Consider the following 17,165-nt stretch of genomic DNA (forward strand, 5'->3'; position numbering starts at 1 on the left):
TAAGAGTGATACAACATTTGTTGTATATAGTATTTGCTGCTCAACTTGGGCAAACAAGTCCATCATTGAACTTGTTTCTCAGGAGGGAAGAAACCCTTTCTTATAAGTTGTGAAACAATTTTCATTGTGTCCGTGAGTGGGGCATTTAAAGAAATATGTTACCTTAAGCCAAGTGATACTTGTAAGAAAGCGTAAATAGGAATTGTAACTTTCACGTATATGGATTTTTGCATGATTAGATCTGACATCCGTTCAGATGCAGAAGTTTACTTTAGGGGCTGATATACACAAAGTCCTGTTACAGGTCAGAGAGAACGCTCCGGAAAGATGGAGACAAGTTCCTTACACCTGAGCTAAAGACACCGAGCAATAAAACGTCAGAAAAGTCAGTACTCTTTTATCTAATTTTCTCAGACAAGTGTAGTACTCTGAAGATAAGCCACTTTCCTGATTTCAGTAATTGAATTGGTTTCAATCATTTGGAGGGGAAAAAGTGCAATAAACTGTGCTATAATGACAAGTGCTTAATAGCAAAGCTCTGCTTTCACTGTTGTGATGTCCCTGGCTGGGAGACTAACGCCGTCCCTGCGATGCCGAGCGCTGTGCAGCTGGCGGTGGATCTCCATCAAGCTCTTCGCCCTTCTTGGTGCTGCGCTGGTTCCTGAAATGGGGCAGTGGGGCTTAGAGGGACAAGCACTTAGAACAAGCTATGAGATGATGGTGAGTATCTGATCTCCTGTTGTCTGTACTGTGGAACAAAGGTATGGATTTCCTGCTACTGGTGTAAATTGGAGTAAATTGGGTTTTTAAACTATTTTTCACATGGTAACAATCACAAATCAATGTAGCAAATAACTCTAAAAGAAATGGATTCATTTAAAAGTAGTCAAAACAATCATCCTTGACTTCAGAGACACTTCTGCTGAATGCACTGTTAAACAAACGACAAAGCACCTGGAATCAAATACACATCATCTAAAGCTTGATCCTACATCTTGGAAGTCAGAATTTTTGCCGTTGGCTTCAATACAGGCCAAATCAAACCCTTAGGTGAGGTTTTCCTGATGCATAGTATGAATGCGTTTGGTGCTCTGCAGGCACCCTTCAGCTACAGCCTTGCTGACGGTGGGACCGGGCAGGTGATGGCTGGAGACCTTAGTCCTTGACCGCTGTGCTGCATTTGTTCGGTTCCAGCTGGCACAGGGAAGCCCTAGCTACCCAGAACATCTCAAACGAAGGACTTGGTCCCGATGCGGTTACGAGCTGACATCCAGGGTTACGGTGTGTACAAACTTTACCCATGAGCTCCTCGCTAAAATTACTGGGGGAATGAAACATTCGGTACTATCTCAAGAGATATCTGGTGTCGAATTCTGGTCCTTTGTCAGAAATTGGCTGTAGCTCCATTCTCTTCTCAACGTTCCCTAATGAGCATTTTCAACTGTCTTGTTACAGAAAAGTAAGACAGACACTGAGAGATTAAAAAAATACTTCAAAAGGCAATTCTACAGTTTTTGATAATACTTTTAAAATGTGTGCAACCTGTATGGAAAAGATGAATTCCTGTTTTTAAAAGCAGGAGTATTTGCATCTCAAAACTTAGAAAGGCAATAAGTCTATTTTAATTACTTTTTATCATTCTAATACAATCTTAACAAGTACAGTGACTGATTTGCGCTTAGAATAAAAGTCTGCATGAAACGCAGTTTCCTACCAGAGCCTTTTCTAGACTCTCACGAATATTAACTTACCAAGGGATAACCTGGCTTTTATCACGTATTCATAGACCGAAGGTCTACGATGCAAGTCTATTCATTCAGGCAGGTGATTACTAGCTCTTACAATTTGTTTCCCCCACCATTAGAAATACTTAAACAGACAAGCTGCATTAAACACCACCGCTCTGACTGCTGCCAAGTGTCCTGCAGTCAGTCGCTGGCGGAAAGGTCTCTTTTCAGGCTGCCTATTGATACAACATGGCAGGAGCAGGGCACTGACAGTAGGTAGCCGCAACACTAAATGAATGTCATATCCTGCAAAGGTTGTAAAAACGACAACATCAGAAGAATAGAATAAGATGAGTATGGAACTTAAGAGGGGAAAAAATACGCTGTAATAAACTGAACTCCTGATTGACTGGCATAAAGCAGTTTAGCTGTAATGCTAGTGACATCAGTAGAGATGCTTTGGAACTGCCGTTGATGCAGGCTTCAAAAATAAAAATTAGAATCAAATATGTAATCAATAAGTTGAAGATTTCAAAATACGAGTATGCTCAATACCGACAGTCAAAGCGTACAAGTGACTTAAAAAAATCACCTGTATCTCTAACATGCTACCCACACCGAAAAGCAATCAAACCCTTTATATTTTCAGCTCCTGGCATCAATTTATTAGAGAACCAAAAGATCTCATTGGTACGCTATCTTTAAATTGCTTTTTTTCATGTTTTGGTTTTGAAATTAATTTTATTCAATATTACCCTTTGAAGAAACTCATGACAGATTTGCCATGTTAATGCTGAGCTGTGTTTTAATTTTTTTGAGTAGTCCCTGAGCCTGTTTGTGATGTTAAGTGCATTTTAGGGGCGGAATGAATTTGGTCGTAAATCACTGCACATGTCTGAGTTGCAGAAGGATAGATTAGGTCTTAATGCTGAAGGGGTGGCTTCATTTTATTTTCCACTCTCCACAAGCAGGGTCGATAGTGGCTTCAGTAGCCATCAGACTGTATTTATAGGAGGGCTCTGAGTCGGGGGCAGGATATGAAGTGTTACCATGTCTGTCTTTCTGTTGTGCTGCTCATCTTGAGCGTCAGATTTGGGGTACTTTTAGCTGGAGGTGTGTTGGTAGGCAGGCAGACAGTGCATAAAAAAGAAAAAAAAAAGGGGGGGGGAAGAGGGAGAGGAAAAAAAGAGGGAGGGGAAAAAAGAGGGTGTGGAAAAAAAGAGGGTGAAAAAAAGAGGGGGGGGGGAGAGAGAGAGAAAAAAAGAGAGAGGAAAAAAAAGAACTTTGCTATCACATTCTTTTCACAGACTCTTCAGCTTTCATTACTTTGCCTGTATCTGCGGGTAGCTTCCACCTGCTGTGGTTTGCCATAAAATGACAAGGCATCCTCTTTTGTGTGAACCTGACAAGGATGTTGCCAGTTTTTACAGACATCTAATTTCCTTACCTATCACCTTTACAAAGATCGCACTAATGGGCTGTTTGGAAGGGGAGATCGTTATTGATCTCTCTCAACGCTCTGTTTCATTAAAACAGACCTCCAGGCATAAAGGCAACATTGAGAATATTGCAACTCATTCACAAAGCGGCATCGGTGGTACCGTACCACGAGTTTCAGGGCGTTATGGATGTGTTTTGTGGAGGGCTAACAATGCTATTACACAGCTGCTTTATGTTGTTCAAATGAAGATGACATTAGGAACGTTTGTTTTGGGGGTGAGGAATTCTCCTGGTTCCAGCCACTTTTGTCTATCACACCATGAAAAAAAAAAAAAAAAAAGATTTACATTTAATCTTGCCAATGTCCTCTACCTTCAAGAAGGATTCATCGTGAAAGGATGGTATTGCCATAGCAACGAGGAATTTTTTCAGACGGCTATAAAACTGGTGAATTTCCAAGGCACAAAAGCTTGTTCAGAGCCCAGAAGTACCTGGATAGAAAACAAAACAGATGGTAAATTCTCTACAGCTTTTGCAGAATCATTTTTTGCCAGTTATTGCCCACTTTCCCCTATGTCCTAAATGTTTGTTTTACAATGAATTTGTGATCCGTGACAGATTCAAGACTTTGCTCAGTGGAACTGGAAGTCAGCACCACCGTAGCCTGTTCACATGAACGGCTAATCTTTAAAGGACAGGAAAGCTGCTAAGCTGCTCTTAAAACATCAGTGATCTTCTTTAGATTCTCGGCCGTCAGAAGCATTTCTTAATACTGTTCTACAGAATGATATTTTCTAAAGCTTAAAGAGTTGTGATATTGGGAACTCACCATGCAAAAAGTCCCTGTCTTGTAAATGACTTCTAAAGACAGACCTGGCCATTACTGCAACCTGAAATTTGACTCTTAGCAGGGAAAGTTTGACTCTAAAGGGTTTTAAACTCTGAAGGATGGTGCGCTACTAGCACAAAAACAATAATCTACTTCTCTAGAAGGATACGTACCGCCATGTATCACAAATTCTTGCCAGGAACACAAATTATATTCACATGTATCAATGCTTCTGCTCACAGAAGCAAAGAAATTTTTTCTTCTGGTAGGAGCGACAGGCTTCTGTAGACAGACTCCATGTGGTACCTGGTTTTAGATTTTAATTTTATTTAAAAGATAATGGCTGATACCGTTGTGATTTTTTCATAGGAAATGTTTGCAAATTTTGTTACAACTCTTCGTATGGGCAAATAATTAAAAAAAAAAAAAATCATTCTGAGTGCAGACTTTGGTCTGGTGAGGCTTGTTCTGGTGAGCTCCACTGCCCAGGAGAGTGAAACAGTGTCAGCACAGAGGCTGCTCATAAGCAGCTTGAGTAAGAAAGAGTTCTCCGTGACTGAGGTATCAATGTGGCATTTTTCCCAGAGAATGAGAACTGGTATTTTAATATAAGTGGCATTCTCCACATATATCAAATATTAATTCTTGCTTTAATCACTTACCAATTACTAGACATAACTTTTTGCCTTTACTCTAGCCACTTTTCTGACAATCATGAGAACTATCAGATTTTGCAACAGCCACAAAAGAGAAAGAGTTCATCTTACTCTTAACACTTCTGCATAATGTATAGCTGTAGAAATGGTAGAAAAAAAGGTATTACTGTTCAGCTGATTTGAGACTGGCTTACTGAAATTCAGGAGGAAGAGGTAGAAATAAGTCTTCAGTTAAGTAATATATTTTTGGTATTGTACTTCTTTCCATTATCTTTTGTTGTTTTTCACTATGTGAAAATGGAAGGCTTAACATAAAGAAATTATGAGAATGTCCATGGTATCAAGCTCTCATCTTGCTTCTCAGAATTTAATGGGAGTTTTTCCATGGGTTTTGGTAAGCAGAAGATCCAGTTCCTCCTGGACTCATTGCCACCCATGCCAGTGAAGACAAGAACCCCTGCCCTGTGCATACCGAGAACCCTGCTTGCTTGACTTCTGAATATTGCAGACTGGGAGCAAAGACTGTGTGACTGGTCCTTCACTGCACAGCACCAGTAAACCTGGGCTGCTGGGCCCTGGCAGTTGGCGCTGCTTTTGTGTTACACCTTGGGAATGTTAATTTTGCCTTTAAATTAATTTATGCTCCAGTTTTCTGGTCCTTAAGCTGCTTGTGAACTTGTTTTAACACAGAAAAAGTGATTTACTACATCTAGCAAGGATGCTAATAGGGAATTGGAGATAACTTGACTTTATTTTTATGATGGAGTTTGCCAGTATCACATTTTAATTCTTAACTAGCCATTTTCAGTTGTAAACCACTGTTCTTGAGCATATCCATCGTGGCTTAAATGGGCCATTTTAAGTCTTCCATTTACCAAATGCTTGCAGGGGAAGTAATAACTACAGTTAAAACAGAATATAGTTACAATATGCCCTGTGCATAAGTTTTAAAATGAAATGCCATGTCTTGAGTGGAAGAAGTTAAAACCGCCCGCTATTTCAAGCCAATCATTACTATCAATGATTATTTGTCCTAGGTCCTTAAAGAAAATGCATATTACACAGCGTCCGTATAAAGACTGAGGCAGATTTTCTTCCTTGTAATTGTTCAGTTGCCTTCAACTTGTGATTTAACAAAGTATTTTACTAAGCTGTGTCACTATTCTTTGCTGCACAATGAACTACACACCAAGAGCGATGGGACAGTGGCCTGTGGTGGCAGATTCTGGCTCGACCATACTTCCAACTCACAGGGGAGAAATGCAGCCTGATCTTCATGACCCAAAGATGTATCCTGGGTAGCTGATTTAAAAAAGGGAAAAATAAAAGTTCTTTCTTCATTCAGTGGAGAAATGACTTATTCTTATAAAGAACAAATCATAGGCTCCTGTATTAGAATATAGCAGAAGTCTGTTAGGTTATTTTCTTTATTATATCAGATTTAACTGATCTTCAGCTACTCTTCCTTCTCACAGCAGTCCTTCTGCTAAGATTTTTCACTGTCTCTGTATAAAATCAAGCATTAAAACAAACGAATACTTATATTGGAATATTTTTCAGAAAGAATCCTAATTCCTCATCCCAGCTTTCCTTGTTCTTCATCCAGAGTCAGTTCAAGTCCCTTAGTACTGCTGTAGAAGTGTTTGGCACTGCTGAACTGGGGAATAGTAACCACATTTCATTTCTTTATTTCACTACTATGAGGCAGCATTATTGGGACTTTATTACAGCACCATATGATGGCAATCAGCAAATGGGTGCTGCGGGGGAGACAGGAAACTCCCCACACCCTTTCACACTACCATTTTTGACAATATACCTTTAATGAAAAAAAAAATCTACGGTTTATGATCTGTGTTGGATTTAAAATGTGAAAACTAAGATACTTCTTAAATTATGGGTTTGAATCAAAGACAGATCATTTGTAGGAGATGCGAACGGATGCCGTGAAAAGAAGAGAAATTCCTGTTTTTAATGATTACACAATCGGTATTTTTATTGGAGCGTCTTCAGAAATGAATTATGGAGAGTCTCACATAATGATAGGCATTTAGAGAACTATGTGGGTCTCCATGAATGCAAGGAACTATATGAAGAATGTAGTTTCAGTAACTGTACCGTAAGTCGTTGTTCGCTACTGAACAAAAGCTGAATCAGCCCCAACACGTTGCAGAAAAGCAGTAAACTTTACATCAGCTTGGGAGATGTGCAATAGTAGTTTAACTATAATACACATTATATGTTTAGATCTTTCTTGTTGAAATAAATAATAAAGGCAGGTAAGGTCCGCTTAATTGGTAAGGAAAATGGAATTGTTAATGTTCTGTGACATTACATTTCACTGTGGTATTTTCTAATGCCAAGGACATTTCATAGTTGATGAAAACCCAAAGTTCACAGCAATGATTAGCATTAAGTAATTTTTCCTTTCCTTTGAATATGTAGGTTTCATGCTTTTTTTGGGAATGCTGAAAAAGCCTGTTAGATCACAAAGTAGAAGAGATATGGAATAATCATATAAAGATAGAAAGATGTAATTTTCTGAAATTACAATCTAATTATTAATAGTTAAGTACTGGTTTTATTCATTAAGTGTTAAAAAGATGAGAAAACTTGAATTTCAGAATAAAAATTCTGTTTCTCTAGCAGCTTATTCTTTGCCCATGCAATAATTGTCTGTTCATCTTAATACAACTATCACGGAGATGTATTTGAAATCCATATTGATTAATTCATGCACACTGTGACTTGATACCTAATTCTTTCTTTTGTCAGCTTGCTGGAATTGGAAGAAAATGTCTGATCTTACTCCTCTCCTAGAATCATTTTTACATGAATTTTCTAACAGCCAGATCTTCACTTGTATTTACTTCCAGGACTAATGTTTTAGTCCGTAAGTCTGGCATGTCAGCAGAGATGATTAATTTCTGTTGCTTTTGGGGACAAAAAAGGACTCCAGTGAAGCTCTTCTACAATGAAGCTTTTTTTTCCCCCCCTTTTTTTCTTCTTTTTTTCTTAATACAACAGCTGTTTTGTGCTTGCTTGTTTATTTGTTGAATTTTTTTAGACACAACTTGAATCTTTTTATTCTTTATTTGTCGAATTGTCAGCAATTTCCTGATAGATATTCTGTCTTGTCTTTTCTTGGTAATGATCCAATACTAGACTACAAAATTTACACTATAAAGACATCTTTGTTTATAGCCAAATATCTAACATATGCTAATTACTTCGTCTAAAATTCTGGTGGAGCCATGACCAAGGTTGTAATTTTAACACAGATGTAGCTAGCAGCCACCCCCTATATTATAGCATCCACCCCCTTATGCAGTTATGAAATAGTAAATACCTTTTTGTGGGCTTTACTAGGATTTTACTTGGAGAGAGGGCTCATTTGTAGGGTAACAGTGTTTACAATGATTGCATTCAATTATGGTATTTTGTAAATAGTTTTCTGTGAAAAACACAGCAAGAAATCTATCTAGTAAAGACCTTTGGCATCGCTAGCAGTATTCAGGCAGGACTGAGATACCCAAGTCCAAAATCATAATGTAAAAACACGGAAAATAGATCGCTGATATTGATACTAAAGTTCCCTAAGCATCACAGTTCAATTTCTGCTGAGAGGTGTCCCAGTCAGATTAGCTTGCTGTTCACAATTGCCTAACATAACTGGGATCCAAAACCCATCTCTTTTTGAAGTTCATAGGCTTAATCTCTTATTGATTATCAAAGCAGGCACAATTAGAAAAAAAATAAAGGTGGTCACTTAAAAAGAGGCCAACAATGACAGTTTGGAACAAAGCACAGAAAGAGAGCCTGAAGGAGATTGGGGAAGAACCACTCGCTAATAGGAAAGCCAAGGATGTTTTTACCTAAATTGCTAATTATGGAAAGGAGGGTCTGCTGGGAGGTCAAAAATGTTCATTTGAGACCTCTTTGATTGAGATGATCAAGGGACAAAGTTTCCCCCTTTTTTGGAGGGACATGGAGCAGAGTATTTTAGAGGTGGATATATTTACACTTGTAGTTCTTAAAATGAGAACAAGAAAAAAATTCTCGCATAGAATGAAAGAATTTGCACAATCATTGCTTTAGATCAGCTTCCTGAGATGCCTTCCTCTCCCATCCATGGTGCACTGCATGTAGACAGCTTATCCAGAGATACAGATACCGCCCGAGGAGCTATGTGCCTAAAGGGAGCTGTTATTAAATTGTTGGAGGAGAGAAATCTTTTCAAAGTTTACATCTTGCAAACTTGTACATTTCTCTCGACTTTCTGCATTCTGAAGGGCTGCTGCAAACAATTGAAGAATTTTAATTACAGAACTGGAAAAGTTGCAAAGATCTTTTATAACGGAAAGTTTCCCAGCAACTTAAACACAGGAATCAGGCAAGTTCTTTTTCTTAACATAACAAAGACTCTGACGATGTGCAAATCAGTTTTGCTCCATCACCTTTTCTGACTCACCTAGCACCGATTTCACTGTCAATGACTCCAGCAACATTTGTCTGTTGATCACAGTGCTTTCTGCACAGCTTGTTAAAAGTTATTCAGTGAGTTAGAAATGATAGCAATATGACATATGCTTCTAAGAGCTGATATCCCTACAAGCCCAGAAAAACAGGATCTGAGCTTTTGATTTTTCTTATGTCAATATGCCATTGCAGTGGTTTAGCAACAAAGGGATTTTAATACAAGCAGACCAAACCATCTTTATCACATTTGGCACATAGTCTACTAAATATATAGGAACTGGAACAAATGAACAGTAAAAGTCTAGCAAAAGTTGGCAGGACTGCAGTCTTGCAGAGCCTAGCAAAAGCAAAACTGCAAACTTTTGCTAGATGGAATTATTTTAATGATTACATTAAAAACCTTCTTCTCTAGAGAAGCATCTCTCTCTTTCCCCTACAGACATGCTAAATAAGCAATATTTCCTCATATTTGTAAGCAATTCCAGTGAAAGTTCTTTAAAAGATGATATGTTGGCATTCTGGCTGTAAAACTTGACTGTGATCTGCATTCCTTTTTGTGTCTTATTCTTTCAATTTTTTATATATGTGAAATAGTTGAACTATTTCTACTAGGGCTATGGGAAATAATTTGGTATTGCTGTTAAAGCCAATCATTATTCACGTATAAACTGCCCATTTACTGTTTCTCATATGCAATTTTTGAAGAAAATATTGATGATGACATAGAAATACCTTGGCAAGGCTTTGAAGAAGCTCCACAAAGCTATTACAGAAATAAATTGCAAAACTGAGGTGAAGTCACTTAACCATGTCAAGCAAATGTCAATATATAAAGTTCAGTTGAGGATTTCTTAGTTTCAGTCTTTCTAAGAAGTTTGTGCATGTTATTGTAAACAAAAATAATCTTAGACATACTATCTCCTAATTCCTGTTTTTTTCTCATTCCAGAATGGAGAGAAACTGAGATGCTGCAGTTGCGAAATTTGAAGGAAAAGTTATTAACCACTTCAAACACCCGAATTGCCAGTTCAGTTTAGGTAAATGCTGCGCTAAACCAGCTGAGACCTGTATGAGCCCTATATTAACGGCAAGTCGTGGAAAGGCAGCAACAGTCTTACAAACGGCTGTATGAAATGCAGCATTGAGGGAGCTGGGATATCAGGTAAGAAAAGTAGTGCTGTGAGTCTGAGGAAGAGAGGAATGGATGCAAGGTGAGTTTAGACTCACATCTGTATAACCTTGGGCATTTAAAAATGTGTTGTCATAGATCAGTAACCGGGGAGAAGGAGCAAAGCAAATTCAGCCTATCCTTCTGTAAAAACGCAACTGCCAATTCCCTGTCTACCCAGAAAAAAATTACTGTCCATCTGTTTGAATACAGTACTGACATGGTAATCTTCAGGCTTGAAGGCTACATCTCATGATGCACACACTTGGAAAAAGCCATTGTTGGTACTAAACGTGCTGGCAAACCCCTCTCAACAATGGATATCACTGCGCTTATCTTGCCATCCTGCTCTTCACACCAATTCTCTACTGAAAAGCCTTCAAGAAAAGGCCTTTCACATCCAAGCTCCTCAGAGTTTTGGGCGTAAAAGACCATTTTCACTTATGATGGTGAAGCTTTTGAGCAAAAGGGAAGGATGATCCTGGGCAGAGGTGGAAATTTCAGGGGGCTAAAATGTGGAATGTCTTCAAAGCAATGCTTGCCACCCGGCCTCGCCCTGTGATCAGCAAGTAACTCTCTTGCTTCTTCGCTGTAATATCCGCATATGAACAAGAAGTTATGTGTTCTCTTTCCTACAGATTGGGAAAAAGTGCCATTTCTATTTTTAATACTTGAATATGCCTGAATGCTTTAACACTCTTTTATATGAAAAGTGAAGACTGTCTAAACACCCAGACAAACAAATGATTAGACAAAGGAGAACGGTTGTGTTGTCTTTGGCTATGAAACAGCAACTAAACGGTTAAGTCTTTATAATTTCTTAAGCCATTTTAATACATCTATAACTTAATTTGCTTTGTACAGACCCTAGGAAAGGCTGCTGTTTTCCTTCGTCTGGTCTTTTACTGTCTTTTATTTTTTTAGGGCTTTGCCATGAAAGCTACTTTAATCTTCATAGATAAATCCTCAGGTTTTTGGGTTTTTTTTTTGTTGTTTTTTTTTTTCTCTAAAGACTTCACCTGTCTTAAGTCTTTCCATTTCATCATGTTTAAATATTTTAGACAATTTGAAGCCCTATTTATAAATGGATATGATTAAGATTAGGCTCTAATAAGTGCTAATCTTTTCCTCCAACCAGGGAGATAAAGCCTGTCTTAAACCTGAATGGCTTAAGACAAGTTCATTTTTTTTATCCTTACAAAGTGAACAAATAAAACACTATCCAGCAGCTGTATTCACTGGAAGCACTGAAGATAATCCCTTCCATTTATTACTGCAAAGTGCTTTTCTTTGTAGGTATCAGCCTGCTTTACCTTCAGATGTGTAGGCTGCAGATTATAGAGTTGCCTGAAACTTGGTAATGAAACCTGAAACTCACCTGGTCTCACAACAAACCTGAAACTTGGCCCCACTTTTTGATACTTTTGATTGAATTTTGGGTGGAGCAGGGCCAATAAAGGCACTAGTGGTTTTTCTTCAAGGCATTTGTAAGCACAAATTAACTACTCTTCACACCACTTCTCAAGGCGAACAATATCTCTTTTTGTCAGGTAAACTCCGATACTTCGATGTGTGTTCCTCCATGCAGTTTTGAGTTCATTTCTGCATGTGCTTAGCTGAGCCCAAGGTTGAGCCCAAGGTTTTTAATCAAACAAGGAGCTCTGGCTGAGCAAGGAAATTTCTATTCATGAAGAATGCTAAAAAATTATTGAACATGACAATGTAGCCCTGGAGTTCTGGGAAGTGTGAAGGACAGTTTTGACATGTAATAGAGACTTTGATCTCAGGGTTTTTACTGAATGACAGGCTGAAAAGCTGGAGTATTTTACAACATGGAGCATGAGCTTCAGCTCACTGACCACAAGGGTCAAGTAAGCTCCTTGGATAACTGGCGTGTTTCCACTATCGTCTTCCTTGAACGTGCACCCTGCTTGGGTTTCTCTTCCCAGCAGACTTAACCAGCCCTCTCCTGTCAAGCAAAGGGGATTATGCTGTTCAGGGGTTGGCCTGCATTTAAATAGCTTTAATACTCCAGACTATCTTAAACGGGGTCTGCTGTGACTAAAAGTATAACATGCTTCACGGCTGATTGATTGGTAGCTTTCATTCCATGTATGTATCTGCAACCAAAAATGGTGGAGGAAGAGGGAAAACAAGGTTCTTGCTGTATGACAAAATGGAGCAAATAGTTCACAACTAATAACTAATGCAATCTCCTCTTGAAGACTAAAAATACCCTGCTTTTATTGAAAGTGTATTAGCAGTGCATGGTCAGGTAAGTAAAATGATATTATTTCCATTTCTTGCCTGGTCATAAGAACAAGCTGTTCCAGAACAAATTTGAAGTTCATTTCCTGCAAATACTGGTTTATGAGATTTTAAAACTGGCTTCTGGTAAATGTTCATGAAAGTAGAATTTGAACTGCATGAATGTTTGTGGAAAGCGAATAAAGGGAGCTTGAGAAAAAACAGAATTATATTTTTCTGTTCCTTCTTCATTTTCAGTATTAACGTAGCTCACAGCTCTCCAACCTTGGGTCTGGGACCTCACCTTCACGGGAGGCGGTGTCTCCCTGTGGTGCTACAGCCCACCACAGACGCAGGAAGGACGGGGAGAGTGACTTTTCTGAAGAGAAGCCTTCTTTCCTGCGTTGGCAGCTTTCTCCTACAGCCCACCTCTCCGGGACTGGCATGCAGCTGCACTCAGCGACTCATCTCCTCTGGGAATGGCAGGAGGCTGGATGGAAATAAAATTGGCCAAATCAAGCTTGAGGGCCACAAACTGTATAATAGTCATCTATCTCAAGGGCTGAGCCTTACGGTATGGAAATGTGATCAGGGAACACGACGCAGGGAGTTGACTAGGAATGCCCAAATGCATCTATCTGTACACTGCCCAGTACTGAACCCAACAGACCTTCTTACTTTCCCATGCATCATTCAGCTCTGCATCTTTCATCTCCGCAATGAGCGGGCTAAGTATGCACCTATGCACCTTACCTAAAGTTAAAGAGGAAATCTGTTTAAAAACATCTTAAGAGTTTTGGAGTTCCTCAGTCCTGATGCAGTAAAAGCCACTTCCAATTATTCCACAACAGGAATAAACAGCCTTTTATTTTGTTTGAAACTGAAGCTTGAAACAAATTTAAGGGATTGCAAATCAAAGTAGGAATGTGGGTTGGTACGAAACCCTAAAAGTCGGTCTTGGTAAGGTTCTTGCCTCTGTGCTCAAGTGTTCTTTCTAACTGTAGCTTTAAATACAGAGTTTCAAAAACAGTTTAAAAATATTTTAATATGGACTGAATAGACAAAACCTACAAAGTTAACAAATCTGGTTTCCCTTGTTGTCAAGAGCAATATGAGAACAAAGGTAGATAATGGCAACAGGAATAGCCTTAAAAAACGCAGAAGGTTTATATCTTATAGCACAACTCCACCAGATGGATTTTAGTTGAATTTCAGTTGGTTTTTTCCTTATAAACTTTACATTTACTTTCAAGAAAAGTGACTCTGGGAGAAATTAGGCATGCATTCCTTTATTTTGTGTGATCTACATTTGTGAAAGTTGATCGCAAAAATACTAAATTACGTTTGATTATGAAAATCAGATCTAAGTAAACGAAACAAAAAATAGAACTGAACACCAGAGAAGACACACAAAATGGCTGAAATTTAAATAATCTAATTATAAATATGGTGATGTATAGAATGCCAGCATCAAATTCTGCATTACTTCATCTCCTATGTATGTAAATCTAATGGTCCAAACCTCATACAAAACAGGCTCTTGATACTTTTCCAGCTTAAGTACTTGATCCAAAGCTCATAAAGTCTGTATGAATCATTTAAGTTTTGGAAGTTGAATGCCAATTTTTCTGCAGAAAATTATCTTACGTATAAACTAAAAGGAAAGTCCTGCATTTTTCCTAGTGGAAACTTTGTAATTAAAGGTAGTCTTGAGTCTTGTGACAATGATTGGGACATTATCTAGAATAATGTATTACTTTTACATTCTTTAAAGATAACACGTAAGTATCCCATGTACAATGCCTTTCACTAATGCATAGAATATGTGATACGAAGAACCGTATTTACACGGCTACTAACAACATGGTTTTCCTACAGGAAAGAACATGTTTAAATGCTACAAAATGATGCTTCAAATAAGGTCCAGAATACACATTGACGATTGCTAATGGCACAGTTACACTGTGGACACTGCTCTGCTCCGTCACGACAAAGACAGGACAGAAGGATGCAGGCACCGGGGTTTAGGATGATACAGCCTCCTCCGTAGTAGCTGAATAGCTACTGGTTGTTTTTAAAGGTAAGGTTTGTGTAAACATCTTCTAAAAATAGTATTTTTTTCCTGATGCTGATGTCACTTTTTATTCTGAAGTGCTTGTTTACTGCCAGGTAAGAGAGCCTAAGCTGGCACCAGTTTGCATGGTCTTTGGAATTATTTTGTTAAAGCAGATAATAATTTATTTCTACTTTTTCACCAAAACATTTTTGGTCAAACAGAAAACAAATCCAAATTTGTTTCAAAGAAGAGAGTATTAGGACATATTTTTAGACTGATACACATTATGCAAACTATGGTTCCTTCTCAGGATCAAAAAAATCCATGTGTGTTTCCACAGGCTCTCAACACAAATTGCCTGTCAGGGTAAAATCTTGAAAACTGTACTGTAACCAGGATGATGAAGGAAAATTACTGCCAGACAGATTATATAGTCAAGAAAAAAACTGTGTAAGTTATTTTGTGCCTCCTAGCATGAATACATATGGGAAAAATGCAAATTTTCCAAACGAAATACAGCTTAGAGTACATAAATTTCAAACAGATAATAGTTTGCACTTATTAAAGCTTGGTTTGGATCATAAACAGAATGCTTTTTCCTGAAATGCCAGCTTTCTGTAAGGACTGTTTTTTCCCCTAAAGGAGCATCAATTATAAATAATGGTCTAGCCACCAAAATTGGAAGGGCTAGACTTGAAGCAAATATACTGAAAAAATATGATTGATTAAAAAATTATTATCTTGCCATGTACTCTAGGTATCCTTTGAGGGAATAGCATGGGAGTTATTGCTTATTGGCAGACACATAAATACCTGGTCTGGAATAGCCAAGAAGTGATGCACACATCTACAACTGCACATATCTACAGGGTGGGCATAGATAGAGCTTTTCTGAAAAATTAAATGTCACAAGGAAGTCCTGGAGCTCTCTGGGTCCTGAGCACTAACTAAAGGTTAGTGTTAGCAGTGGATAATGGGATAACTTGTATGAAGAGCAATTCGAAGCCTCCTTGCTCTCAGCTAGGTTGATTTAGATTTAGCTGCTTAAAGCATGGCACTAAATCAGCAGGAAGAGTATATTGGTTCCTCCAAAGACGATGTTCTGAATAAATAATAAGTTAGAATGAAAACATAGAAGAGCCCACATACAAAGATAAACAGAGGCATGTTTTGCAGTGGCTTTGGGAATAAAGGTTGAAATGAGAGGGGAAGACTTGCAGCAGAAGCAGTATGGGTGCTCGGGAGAGGACATGGCTTCCTTTTGCAGCACAGCCATGTACCAATTGGGTTTATCTACTGAAAGGCAGATCCAAGCCAGCTCTAACTCAGCTGGTATGGGAGGACAGTCAACACAATTTGAGGCAATTTCCCCATTGCCATGCTTTTCAGAGCATCCCCTACCACGGCTGCTGGGAGGAGTGCAGTTCATACAAGCGTTACCCCATGCAGTAGCGTGAAAACACGAGCCACGTGTAGAAAAAGCCTTTGCACTTATTGTGGGGAAAAAAAGGGGAAGAAAGTATATCCTGAAAACTTAGAAGTCAGGGGATAAAAGTGCTGTAAACACGTTATCATATCTCAGGATTTTTGAGGGCCTCGCTCTTGCCTTGTGGGCCCGATGGCTGTTGATGGCACGTGTGGCCGGCTCTACTCGATGCGAAGGGACTTGGAGGGCGTCCTGGTTTTGGCTGGGATAGAGTTAAATTTCTTCTTAGTGCTGTTTTGGATTTAGTATGAGAAGAATGTTGATAACACACTGATGTTTTTAGTTGTTGCTAAGTACCCTGCTAGTCAAGGACTTTTCAGCTTCCCATGCTCTGCCAGGTGCACAAGAAGCTGGGAGGGAGCATAGCCAGGACAGCTGACCCCAACTGCCCAACATATCCCATATGACATCATGTTCCGTATATAAATAAGAGGCGTGGTCCAGGAAATAGCGATTGCTGTTTGGGCGTTGCTCGGCGGTGGTGAGCAATTGCACTGTGCACCACTCATTTTGTATATTCTATCATTATTGTTATTATCATTTTCTCTTCTTTTTCTGTTCTATTAAACTGTCTTTATCTCAATCCACGAATTTTACTTTTTTTTTTTCCTTTTGCCCCCGGATTCTCTCCCCCATCCCACTGGGGGGGAGCGAGCGGCTGTGTGGTGCTTGGCTGCCTGCCGGGTTAAACCACGAGAGAGGGTCAGCTTTAAATCCAGTGAGTGAGAAGCTGAGAGGCTCGGCCAGCCGGAGGGAGCCGGGAGTGACGAGGGCCTGGCTTTGCTCCTCTTCAGCGATGGCTGGAGCGTGGAGCTCCCGGGCCACCCGTGGAGATGTCTGCTGGGCCGGAGCCCAGGGCAACTGAGAGACACAGCTCACAGGAGGCGGCGCTGGCCTGGGGTTTGAATTTAGCTAAATGTGAACATGGCCTCGCAGGCGCTTGCGGAAGACCCGGGCTCCAGCAGAGTGCCCGGGCCTGCTGAGCCCACCCAGGCCCCGGGCCCCAACCCCCGGCGGCGGGCGGAGGCCTCGCCCCGCAGCGCGGCCCCGCACGCCCCCCCCGCCGCACGGAGTAGT

Source organism: Calonectris borealis, chromosome 9 (genome assembly GCF_964195595.1).
Source record: "Calonectris borealis chromosome 9, bCalBor7.hap1.2, whole genome shotgun sequence".
Lineage (NCBI taxonomy): Eukaryota > Metazoa > Chordata > Aves > Procellariiformes > Procellariidae > Calonectris > Calonectris borealis.